Raw genomic sequence first — 14,205 nt, forward strand, 5'->3', positions numbered from 1 at the left:
TTAGTTTGAAATTTCCTTCAGTCTACTCCTCATGGGTGTGTTTGCTTCAATTTTCTAGGTCTTCAGATGTTCTTGAAATTTGTTAGCATGAGAACTGTCCAATTTCTTTATGAAGTCACTTAGTGCCATGAACTTTCCTTTGAGCACTGCTTTCAGAGTGCCCCATAAGTTCTAGGTTGTCTTTAATGTATTCCTTCTCCACTATGTTGATAGCAGCTTTATTTGTAATAGTCAGAAACTGGAAAGCAACCGAGATGTCCCTAAACCAAAGGATGGATACAGAAAATGCAGTACATTTACACAATGGAACTTCAGGTTCACAAGGGTACTTCAGCTATTAAAAACAAGAACATCAAGACTTTTGCAGGCAGATGGATGGAACTAGAAAATATCATTTTGAGTGAGGTAACCGAGACCTAAAAGGACATGCACGATATATTCTCACTGCTAAGTGGATATTGGCCAATATGTTCAGAATACCTATGATAGACCCCGCAGACCCAATGAAGTTAAACAAGAAGGAAGACACAAGTGAGGATGCTTGAATCCTTCTCAAAAGGAGGAACAAAACAGTCATGGAAGGCAAAGGAGAGTGGGGGAAAGGCCTGAGTGGGTGAAGAGAGGACCAGGAGAATAAGGGGACAGGATCAGGAATGGGGAGAGACAGGAAAGAGTTCCAGAAGGCCAGGAAAAATAAATGGAAATATGAAGCTTCCAGGGGTCAGAGATGGGGGAATTCTCTAGAAGTTCCATTTTCCTGGAATGAAGGAGGTTCTCAGGAGTCAATGCAGGTGACCTTAGCAGAAATGCCCAACAGTTGGGATATGAACTCTGCAGAGACCACCTCTAGTAGCCAGACAAGAACCCCAGTGGATGGATGGGGACACTAACCCACCTGCAAAACTTTTGACTCAAAATTGGTCCTGTATAAAAGAATTGCAGGGACAAAAATGGAGCAGAAACTAAAGGTGGCTGACCAGTGACTGGCCCATGTAGAGACCCATCCCTTGGGCAGGCACCAATCCCTCACACTATTACTGATGCTATGATGTGCTTGCAGACAGGAGCCTAGCATAGCAGCCCTCTGAGAGACACTATCCAGGAGCTGACTGAGACAGATGCAGATACCCACAGACAAACATTGGACAGAGGTTGGGGACCCCTGTGGAAGAGTTAGGGTAAGGATTGATGATCCTCAAGGAAATGGCAACTCCAAAGAAAATCAACTCACCTGGACCCATAGGAACTTCCACAGGCTAAGCCACCAACCAGAGTGCATACATTGGCTGGTTCAAGGTCCCTGACACATATGCAGAGGGCTGCCATGTTTGGCCTCAGTAGGAGAGAGTTCACCTGATCCTGCAGAGACTTGATGTGGCAGGCTGGGGGGGGGGTGCCCAAGGGGGGCTGCCCTTTTAGAGATAAAGGGAATAGGGATGGGGGAGAAACTCTGTTAGTGGGGATTGGGGGCAGACAACATTTGGCATGTAAATAAATAATAACATTTCTCTCTCTTTCTACATGCCTAGTCCAGTGTCCTTCTCATTGATCTCTCTTAAAAGCAGAAATGGTATTTTTAATTTTAATTTAATTTTGTTTTTGTTGTTTTAATATAGATTTTCACTGTGTTTGCCAGGATAATATTGTACTCATCACACTCCTTCCACAGCGTTGAGTGTTCTGGGATCCCAGATATGCTGCATCCTGCCTCAGAAAACAACATGGTAATCAGCAGAGGAAGAAACTTGTCTTAGTTTTCTTTCTATTTCCATGATACAACAATATGACCAAAAGGGAGTAAAAGGTTCATTTTATCTTACAATTTGTAGTCCAACTTGAAAGGAAGCCAATACTTAAACTCAAGGCAGGACCCTGAAGGGAGAAACAGAAGCCAAAGCTACAGAGGAAGGTTGCAACTGATGGCTTGCTCAGCTTTCTTTCCCATCATCTCAAGATTACCTGCCTAATAATAGCACTGCCCACAGTGAGCTGGGCTTTCCTCTATCAATCATTAATTTAGAAATGCCCTACAGATTTTCCTATGTGACAAAAAGATAGAAGTTCTTCCAAATGATCCTAGCTTGTGTCACATTGACAAAAACTATCCAGGACACATATATTTGAACAGCAACTGGAAAATCTAGAAGAAATAGATAAACTTCTGGGCAAATGTAATCTATTACAATTAAATCAAGAAGTATAAGCAACTTAATTGATCCATAATAATCAATATATGGCTGGTGCAGCAACAAAGCATCTCCCAAGAGCAAAAGCCCAGAACCTCAATGCTGAACTCTACCAAAGCATTAGCAGGGGCGTACACAAAAAAGGAGTCACTTTTATTATATGAAGGCAAAGCTACTCCACCGCAATGGGCTGCTGCTTCTGTTCTCTGTGACAAGCTGACTTGAATGCCCTCTTGCGCTGCTTTCTTTCTCAACATTGAAATGATGCTCAAGAGCTTTCAGAGTTGGGAATTTTAAGTTTGTCAATACAACACTATCACCTATTAACTGTCTATAAAGAATTCCTCCACAGGAGTTTCACATGGTGCTGTTCATACTGCATATCATTATTATTCTGATGGAAAACAAGTATGGTTGAAAAGAAGGTATATATTTTATTAGGCTTCAATTCCTTATACTCAATGGTTTATTCCATTTCTTAGTAAAGCATTCATTCAAATTATCACAATTGCTGGGCCTGGGGGTGCACATCTTTAACCCCAGGACTCAGGAAGTAAAAGCAGGCCAATGACATTCACAACAGCCAGGGATACATAGTGAGACCATGTCTCAAATAAAATACTTTAATGTCTCTGAAAGGTCATGTCTTTTGAACATGATCATGTTTGTATTACCTGTTACCACCACTATGATTCTAGCAGCTGTGACAAGATCTAGAAAAGTCTCTGTATTATAATGAGCATGACTTTCCTAAGTTTTCTCATTTCTATAAGCAGAATATCTTTCCCATGTCATTGATTCAAAGATAAACCCTTAGCAGGTCTGAAACATTTTGCTTATCAGTTTTCATTTCAGGTAATATACTCTAGGAATCATGAATTTTTAAATTTGCTAATACATAGTGACCAAAGTTATTTGTCCAGAGTTCTCCCATGATGCTTGTACACTACTGTAGTTTAAATAGTCTGTCACCATTCTACTGCTGTTATGTAAACTGTAGTCATGGTTATACTTATGAGATGCCCCACAGCAACACTTGATTCCAGTTTATGTATATGAACAGTTGCATAATGTGTTAGTAATAACATACCCCAAATTCCAAGTACATATCAAGATTAAAGATCTTGCGCCAACACTCATTTTCTACAGCCAAATTTAGTTGGAAGGTGAATGTGTCCTCTTACAAGATGAGACTAAGATCTACTCATTCCTGTATGAAGTATATTGATTTGTAGTCATGATATTCAGAGAATAATCAATAAAAAAAAAATCACTTACAAATCTCCAAAGCTGATTCTTTATAAAAATAAGATTCCACACAAGAAATTAGATGGTTACTACACTGTGTTTAAGTACCTCAGTGCTTGTTATCTGTGGTACTCTCCACGGTGCTTAGCAATAATCTCATTAGAGTCAGCATCAGCCAATGTTATCAGGCTGCATCTGTTGACCATCCCAGGAGTGTGCTGCCTTTCCTGTTTCTCTAGCTGGCAATGATTATGCCTGTATTTTCAAGATAGAAAATAGTAATATTAGGTAAAGGCAATGGAGGAGAGCAGTAGAAACAGAGTTGAGGGGACACAAATCCCTGAAATTTTTAGAAGTTTCTGTCAACAACTCTATAATGTCCATAAGAGATTATATTATTTAATCACCAAACTGAACAGGATCATTATCAAGAATGACTGGATGACTCCTTTGTACATTTATAAAAGGGCCTGTGAAGTTCTTTGTAAAAACTTTACAAAACTTTAGAAAAAACGAGAACTTTAGCTCAGTCCTTAACTAAGTTTATCAGAATCCATGTTAGTCTATTGGTAGCTTATAAAAGTCTAGACACTTGTAAGCTATACAGACATTTAGAGAAAATAATTATTGGCTTGATAGAATCCTATTGTGCATTAAACTAGATCACAGGACCTGTAGATTCAGCTGTTGGTCTTGGTGATGCTGGGTAAGGAAAATATAGAAATAGGAGAAGAGAGGAGAGGGGATGGGGAAGAGAAAGGAGGGGGACCATAAAAGATGCAAGTTTTGGATGAAACTTCAAGTCTAGGACTTCCTTTATCCAAAGCTATAGTTTTTAGGAGATCACTTATTTTTCAGAATCAAAGTTTGCTTTCTGAGTCTCACTCAATGCTCCTAAGGCTTTTTCCCCTAGAACTATTCAAAGCAGTTTCATCTTCAAAAGTTAAATCTTTACTGGACAAAGATTTATATCATTGCCTTCTGGGTCCTCTGCTTAGTAAAAGTACACAGGAGGCATCCGAAGGACCTTCCTTTTACCAGAAAGGTCTTAGAAATATGGCCACTAGTGTAATTGTCTCCGCAGAGCCATGATTATCCATTGTGAGCAGAGACAACAAAATGATATTATTGATAAAGCAAAGTGCCCAATAAGACCCATATGTGGCCAAAATCTATAGGTATATGAACTATATATGTACTCATATGCATACATAGAAATGCCCATACACATCTGTGCACACATACCTCTCTTGATGCATACAGAGAGATATATAAAACAATTTTAAGATGAAGTATACTCTCTTGATGAAATGTCTTTATATTGACTCATCAGTGTTTAAGATAATTAATATATATCTATAATGTGCTACCCTTGTTATCAGTAACAAAAGTCTATATTACTCTCACAACCAAATCCTAATCAGTAATCAGATTAATAAGGAAATTAATTTTCAAAAAACAAAGATATCATCTTTGCACTCATTTAGACCAAAAACTTTTGCTTAAGTTTTTGTCATTCTTCTTGATTTGTTTTGACAGTTTGATTGTTGCATAAATTTTGTATTCTTTGGCCTTATTTCTCCGTGTTATCATTGGTACTGATTTTAAGGCTAAGTTTTTCAAACTGTGCACACTCTGATAATTTTTTCTTATACATGCCACTGTATTGCTTCAACAAATATCAGATAATTATAATCAGTGGTCAAGTGCTTGGTGTGTTATGGGAGTGGTCTCGGTGCACTCTCATTTGTTTTTGTTGCTCTTTAAGAGACAGAAGGAAGGGAATATATCCTGTTGCTAGATGCTTTTAGCTGCACCAAGGCCAGTATATATATACTGAATATATATATATTCAAGGTCCATAGAATTTAGATGCAAAATCTAAAGCATGAGCTTCCTTTGTTCAAAAAATATGCTGTAATGTGCACTCCTTAAAATAAAACCTTTCAGAGCAGTAATTTTTTTCAGTAACATAATTATATCTGCTTGTTTCATTTTCTGCTTTGGGAATGGCTGAGAGTGTATGCCGAGGAAGGATATACTATGCCCTTTTATCTGGCTGCTGCTGGGTCAATTGGCTGACATAGAAAAGTACAGAACGACATGAATTTTCCAAAGAACTTGAAATTGAATTTCAACTGACAGAGAATAGTCTAACTTAAAGAGAAGGACACACAAAGTATGGGGGATATCATTTCTTTTTTATTCTTTGTCTTGCCCAAAGAAGATAGATGACAGAGCACTGTAATGCTTATGAAGCTCAATTCACCAAAGGTATTTCTCCTTCTTAACCATGAAAAGGATGCAACATACACAATATATTACACACACAAGAAGAGAAAAGCAACAATGAGAACAGTCTCAAAATTCTCTGTTGTCATGCAATTACTGCTGCATGTGATTGCTCTACGCAATCTGCTTAATATATGAAAAGGCAGAGTACTCAAGCAACATGATCAGTAGTCTTTCTGTGAGGTTGGCATGCCAAGAAATAATTTCATCCTTTCAGTGATGTAAAATTGCACTAATTGGTTCTTAGTTAGCTATCAACTTCCTTATTTTTCTATGTTAGTATTATCATATACCAATCGCTACATTTTTGCTCGCCCTTCAATGAACACATATTTGTGGGTATAATATGGAGTTCAGTAATCCATAATTGTGACATATAGGATGGCATTTCAATGTTGCAGTGGTAAAACCCAATGTTTTGGGTATCTATCCCCTTGAAAATTTAGCATAATTTTGTGATGATACCAAAATTATCTTTTCTACTTATTTTGAGATATACAATATTGTTAATTCTAGTCCAGCTGTTACACACAAGATCATCTCCTGACTAAAGATTTCCTCTTACTGACCCCTCTATTCTCATGCCATGCCCCCTACTCTTCAGCCTCAGGGCAACATAATCCTATTGTGTTCAGCTATAAGATTACCTCCATTAAGTCTGGCAAGTGGCAGAGACCACATAGTGTCTTTCTGTGTATCTATAGAATTCACAAGTTCTTTTGAGGCTGCTACAATGACAGGATTTTGTCCATTTTTGTTGCTGAATAATACTCCATTGTGTATATGTACCACATTTTCTTTATTTTCATTTACTTACACATAAAGAGGCTGGTTGAATATTTAGTCATGGATCCTCTGTTGCTCTAGTTTTCATCATTAAAAAGAAAACTCCACCATTTTTTTCTAAAACAATCGTTCTCATTTATATTTCTATCCATCCCCATGACTTCACACCCTTCTTAGTGTTTCTCTTTTGTCCTTTTGATAACAGTTGCTCTAACAGTGAAGATGTCTCACTTGGCTTTGACATGCATTCCCTGGTATGTAGTGATGGTGAGTATTTTACAAATTTATTTTTGGTAAGTAAGTCTTCTTTTGAGAAATATCTAAATATCATATCTAAATTTGAGAGATATCTAGTCTTTAGTCTATTCTGTAGCTTTTAAAAAACATTTTTGTTTCTGTTATCAGAGATTTTTATCTAATTCAATAATACTCTGCCTATACTAACATTCTTTTTTTTCACAATAAATATGTCAGTTTTACATTTACATTTAGGTCTTTAACTCATTTGGAATTTATTTTTGTCACTAGTGTGAGACAGGCCCTACTTTCATTCTCCTTTTCTAGACACACCAGTTTTACTAACATACACAGTTTTTTCCCAATGTGTGTTCCTGACAACTTTGTCAAAAAAAAAAAAAAAAACTCAGTTGCTTGAACGAATATGCCTCTGTTTTTTAAAATACAAAATTACTGGATGATGTAGGTGAAATTCCAGTTGTTTTAACACATTGGTAAAAACAAAAGCCAAAGCAGCAAAATCTTTTGAAGAAAACATGTGCAACTCAACATTCTTCTAGCTCTTTCAGTCCAGTGTCTCCATACATTTTTTAAGTTCATTATCTAGCCATCTCCTGGTCCACACTCTGACAGTTCCTCATCCCATTCCCCCACCCCCACCCCACCCCCTGTCTCCAAAAGGATGTCCCCAACCTCATCCCTACCCCACTCCACTGCCAGGCCTCTGCACTCCCTGGGGCTTCAAGTCTTTAAAGGGTCATGTATATCTTCTCTCATTGAGGCCAGACCAGGCAGTCCTTTGCTGTATATGTGTCAGGGGCCTCATATCAGCTTGTGTATGCTGGTGTATGGTGACTTAGTGTCTGAGAGATCTCAAGGGTCCAAGTTAGTTGAGACTGCTGGTCTTCTTATTGGGTCGTCCTTCTCTTCAACTTCTTCCAGTCTTTTCTTAATTCAACCACAGGAGTCCCTGGCTCCTTTCCATTGCTTGGATATAAGTATGTACACCTGACACTTTCAGCTGCTTATTGGACCTCTCAGAGGGCAGCCATGCTAGGCTCCTGTCTGTAAGCATAATATAGCATCAGTAATAGTGTCAGGCCTTGGAGCATCCCCTTAAGCTGGATTCCAATTTGGGTCAGTCACTGGACCTCCTTTCCCTCAGTCTTGTCATTTCTGTCCCTGTAGTTCTTCTAGACAGGAAAAATTGTGCGTCAGAGTTTTTGACTGTGGGATGGTGACCTCATTCCTCAACTTGATGCCCTGTCTTTCTAATGGACGTGGACTCTACAAGTTCCCTCTCCCCACAAGTTTCCTCTCCCCACTGGTGAACACCCTTTCAATTTTATTGCAGCCTACTAGCAAGAGCCCGACCTCCTAGCCCCTCCACTCCCTGGGGACCCTGTTCCTTTACCCTTTTCCTTCTGCTCCTCTCAGTCTTTATCCCTAGCCCAGATCCATGCTTTTCTGTCTCTCCCTGGACCACAGAAGCACTCTCACTACTCAACCAACACATTTGCCAAAGATACATAGTAGGCAACAGCAATAAAAGAATGGAATGCCTACCCAAGAGAAAGGAGACCAGATATCTACACCAAGAAACACTGCACTCATCATAACTCCAGATGCCTATGTCTGAGCACAAGAAACCAAACCATGAACAATGTAGATAACATGTCTCCTCCCAAAGCCAGAAACTGTATTGTAGTAAACCTTGAGAAATGTACTTTGCCTGAAGTGCAAAATTTCAAAAGAAGAATTATAAATATGATCAAGGATTACAAAGATGGTATGAATAAATACCTTAATAAACACAATGAGAACACAAAGTGTCATGATCAGTGAGATGAAGTAAAACATTAAACATTTTAAAACATGAAAGTAGTAATAAATTCACTAAAGAAACCCAAACTGAAGTAAGTCTGGAAATGGAAAACTTAGGATGTCAAACAAAAACCTCAGAGATACGCCTTACTAGTAGATTACAAGTCATGGAAGAAAGAATTTCAGATCTCAAAGAGAAAAACAGAAGGAATGGATTGGTCAGCCAATGAAAAATATTAAATCTAAAATATTCCAAACACAAAATATCCACTATATCTGGAACATTATAAACATTTAGTGTTTTAAATATTTTGTGTTGCGGGAATTTTTCTTTTATCATATCTCTTTGGTACTCAGTATGATTCTTTTACCTTATAAGCATCTTCTTCTTTAGATTAGGGATTTTTTTCCCCTGTGAATTGGCAAAAATATGTTCTGTTCCTTTGGCCTAGGTTTTTTATACTTTCTCTATTCCTATTATTCATAATATTTTTATAGCGTTCCAGATTTCATGGATGTTTTGTGCTTGGAATATTCTAGATTTGATATTTTTCTTTGACTGTGCTATCCATCTCTTCTGCATTTTCTCCAAGATCTGAAATTCTTTAAATGTACAGAACAAAGAAGGAATATTAGAAGATGAAAGAGAAAAATACAAAGTAGCATCAAGGAAAGGCCATTCTAGTAACATCGGACTTAGCAGAAACTCATGGAAACTGATCAGTTCCCTACTGAATGAAAAATGGGTCATACAGATATCAAAATCTAAATTTAAATGTGTTAGAATTGAACAAACATTAAAAAAAACATGGTCAGTACTATGGGCTACAATGAAGGCTGTTCAAAGAGGTAGAGTTCATAGCACAATTGCCTACCAAAAACAAAACAAAACAAAAAAAGAAAGAAAAAACAAAACCTGGAGCAAACTCATAATCTCATATTAGTAACTGAGTAATAGCAAAAATTTATCAAACCCAAGGCCAAAATAAATGTAATAGAAATCAACAAAAATACCAAAGAATTGTTGAAATAAAGAGTTGGTACTTTAAAAATCGAAGAAACCAAGAAGATTTGATAAAATCTTAGCCAAATTAACTAAAAGACACAGAGAAAATATTCAAATTAATAAAATTAGGGACAAAAAATCAGGGTGAGGACATCCAGAGAACCATAAGGTCATACGTTAAAACTCACCTTGAGTGAGATAACATAGTCCAAGAAAGACATATATGGTATGTATTTGCTTGCATGTGGATATTAGTTGTTAAGTCAATGATGACTAAGCTACCTACAATCTGTAGAATCCTGGAGGTTAGGTATAGAATAAGGGACTGGAAGAACAGATAAATTTCCAAAGGAAAGGTAAATAGGATAGTTATTGATAGTTATTGACTGGATGGGTGGGTCAAGTAGAAAGGAGGAGAGAAGAGGAAATAAGAGAAGAAATACTGAGAGATTCAGCTAAAGTTAGGGGCCACTTTAGGGGAAGTATGGAAACTTATTAAAGTAGAAACTTCCTAAAATATATGCATATACAAAATTGATCTAAATGAATCATCCAGTAATGGGAAAAATAGTCTTAACTGGCCATCTCTTGTCACAAAATGGAACTTCCAGTATCAGGAATGAAGGAAAAAGAGACATTGACCAAAGCCATCCCATAGGAGCCCCAAACAATCCAAGCTGTCCCCAACTCTAGAGTTTGCTCATCACAAACTGATGACAAGGCCCCATTGCTGAAAACAAACAGCTCACTGAATACGAAGAAGCAGATCTGGTGTCTACATAAAGCCTTCACCTCCACAATCTAGAATCTTTAGAACAGAAAGATACTCTGTGCAGTCCAAAGGAGAAATAAACAAAAACACAAACCAGCTACAAACTCCTTGATTTACAGCGTGCCCCTGCCTGCAAGATATGCAATAGCAACGATAGCACAAGCTTGTGGGAGTAAGCAATCAATATCTGACTTAATTTAAATTCCACTCTATGAGAAAGAATCCATCCCCAACACTGTTTGGGTAACCAAGAAACTGAACTTAGTGCCTAGCTCAGCTGTCACCATCTCAAGAAATGCTCCTCCAGCAGTGAATGGGAACAAACACAGAAACCCACAACCAGATGTTATTCAGAGAGTGAGAGACCTTGAAACAGCTTTAAAGGACATGTCTCTGTCAAGTTCCTCCCCTCGGGACTCAGGAAAACTGAGAAGAAGAGGGGATCAAAAGGATCTCAGGACCGGAGGGGATAAAGGACATCAAGAAACCAAGGCCTACTTCATTGTCAGGAGCAACGCACATGTGAATTCACAGGCACTGAATTATATGTACAGGAACTGTAGAGTTCATCAGACTGGGTTCTAGAGCTGCAAGCAGAAGTGAAGACAAGCATATATTCCTATCCTAGAAGCTATCTCCAACTGATAAGCACTTGCAAAGGAAAATTTAGTTTCCTACAAGGGATTCCTCAGAAGAAACAAACTACTCTTAAAGGGTAGGCCACATGCCCAGAAGTTGAAGGCAAACAGAAAATAAAATCAAAGCAGCTTTGGAGGTCACTTGTCTCATAATGTTGTGGTGGGGTTTTGTTTTGTTTTAAATTATATCTCAATTTTATTTTCATTATTTTATATTATTTATGTAAGTTTTTCTCTTTTTACTCTACTGGTTATATATATATATATATATATATATATATATATATATATCTGTTTAGGAGTTTTATGGGTTTCTTGAGTGTGTTTATGAGTAGGTCTCTTAGCATCTATACTTGTTTCTTGTGCCTTTTCTTGGGCTTTTTTCCTCCTGGTTTTCATTTTGTCATATTCTGGCATGGTTTTTGTTTTATCTGATTATATTATTATTCCTTAGAAGTATGTTTGTTTTCTAATGAGAGGCATAAAAGATATGAGGGAGGTGGAGAGGAACTTGGAGGAGTAGAAGAAGGAAAACTGCATTCAGGATATATTATATTAAAAATCTGTTTTCAATAAATGAAAATATGAGGATCTTGGGGGCTAGAGTGGGGCTTAAAAGCAGCTGCTCTCCAGGGAACTTGGATACAGTTTCTAGGACTCACACCCAGTTGTTTACAACCTTCTGTAACTCCAGACTGAGGGTATCAAATGTTCTCTTCTAGTCTCTCCAGCTACCTGTTCTTATGTGAGATATATGATACATGGATCGATGGATAGATGATAGATAGATAGATAGATAGATAGATAGATAGATAGATAGATAGAAATCTTTTAAGAAAAAAATCAATAAAAGGGGGGACATATACTTCATACTACCAGACTCACAATATTTGACTCAAGTAGAAGACTCAAAATTCTTGTGAGACACACAAATGTCTCAGCAATAAATCTTCAGTAGTTATAACTCTGTATTATACCTCTGATATCTTGTGAAAGCAAATCAAAATCCTTTGGTATTAGGTGGTAGGCAGAGGCAGGAGGATTACGAATTCCAGGTCAGCCTGGATTCATAACGGCATCTCACTAAGAAAATATTCTTGTGAAATATATTGTGGTATAGTGCTAGAGAACTGACACACTTCTGGTATAGAAGAGTAAAGATATATTGCTGGCTTTGTCAGTTGAAAGCAAACCAAGTTGTATGTATAATAACCTATCTAACATATAAGATTTTGGATTTGTTGTAAGGAATTTTATCATGTGTTTGTAGAGGCTAAGATAAGTTAATATCTTCAGTTAGTAAACTGGAAACTCAAGACAGCCAATGTTTTAGCCTATGCCTAAGCCCAAAGGTAAGAGAAAATGTGTCCCAGTTTGAAGTCAGTTAGAGAAATCAAGCTTTCCCTTGTTCTGCCTTTTTGACTGTGGAACATAAAACCATGCCAGGAAGTTTGGTAAGGTAAAGCAGGTTGAGACCTGGAGACACACCTGAGGCTTAGGCTATGCCAGCTCCCTGCCAAACTCCTGACTTGAAACATTTGCTATGTGCCTCACATAAAAGAAACATGTCTATAGTCACGTAGGCCTAAAATAGAGTTTTCCATGCTAATGAGTTACCTAGAGGACTGAAGGACTTAGTCAATAAGCTTCCTTTCCCAGACATTCCTGCCTGCAAAAAAAGTATTTAATCTCTGGCCCACTCAGAGAAGTGGGTATGGTTTTATGCATTCATTTGCCACCATGAACAACCAACAAACTGTTTAGAACAATGGACTTTCTCTTTCATCAAGATCCACCATGGGGAGTCATGGAGAAAGCATTCGACTACAGAGTCGCAGCTTATTTCTCCATAGAAGGCCTCTCTGTGCTCCCAGTCACCAACAAGCCTGCCTCTGTCAAGCTAAGGACAATCACTGCTGGGACAAGCCTGTTCTCCCCTTTCCTCCCCAGCCCTGGGCTAGATGCTGTCCCCAGCCCACACCTCCCCAATTTCATTTTCTGCTCTTCTGTACCTCCCAGTCCAAGATACTTTGAATGTGCCTGGATGTCCAAGAGTTTGAGAACCTCATGGCCCTGGCATCATTGCTTGCCCAGGGACTACCAACAAGCTCTGGGTTTCCCACTTCACAGAATGTGCTTACTCATCCCTGGAACAGTGTCTCAGCTCTCACATACAGCCCCGGCACCCAACCTGGGGCATGGAGTAAGTACAGTCAAACTCCCTGTGTTCCACCTCTCCAAGAGGTTGTGCCTAGACTTTTTCTATTAGGAAAAATAACACTATCAACCAACTAGATCTCCCAGAGCTCCCAGGGACGAAAACAACAACCAACTAAAGAGTACACTTGGAGGGACCATGGCTCCAGCTGCGTATATGGCAGAGGATGGCCTTATCACAAAGATTATCTACCATGATCAAACTTTCTTCATCCCAGAGATGCTGGGATTGTTCAACATACATGTATTGATAAACAAAATCCATCATATAAACCCACTAAAATGCAAAACCCACATGATAATCTCATTAGATTCAACAAAGGCCCTTGATCAAATCCAACACCTATTAGTGATAAAAGTCCTGGAGAGAATAGGGATAAAAAGGATATAATTCATTGTATTAAAAGTAATGAAATCAACTTAAGAATAGAGGAACTCAAAGCACTTCCATTAAATCCAGAAAAAGATAAGAATGTCCACTCTCTTCATGCCTCTTTAATATAGCACTTAAAGTCTTACCTAGAGCAGTAAGACAACGGAAGGTGATCAAGGATATAAGATGTAGGAAAGGAATAAGTCAAAGTATCTTTATTTGCAGATGATATGATCTCATATATAAAAGAGCTTAAAATGCCACCTGATGAACGCCACATGAAGCCAGAAACACTGAAACTTATAGAGGAGAAAGTAAGGCAAAGCCTCAATCATATAGGCACAGGGGAAAAATTCCTGAACACCAATGGCTTATGCTGTAAGATCAAGAATCAACAAATGGGTCCTCATAAAATTGCAAAGCTTCTATAAGGCAAAGGACACTGTAAATAAGACAAAAAAGCAACCAACAGATTAGGAAAAGATCTTTACTAATCCTAAATTAGATAGAGGGCTAATATCCAATATAAACAAGGAACTCAAGAAGTTAGACTCCAGAAAACCAAATAACCCTATTAAAATGTGAGGTTCAGAGCTAAACAAAGAATTCTCAACTAAGGAATACCA

The sequence above is a fragment of the Mus musculus genome, chromosome 5 (genome assembly GCF_000001635.26).
Source record: "Mus musculus strain C57BL/6J chromosome 5, GRCm38.p6 C57BL/6J".
Classification (NCBI taxonomy): domain Eukaryota; kingdom Metazoa; phylum Chordata; class Mammalia; order Rodentia; family Muridae; genus Mus; species Mus musculus.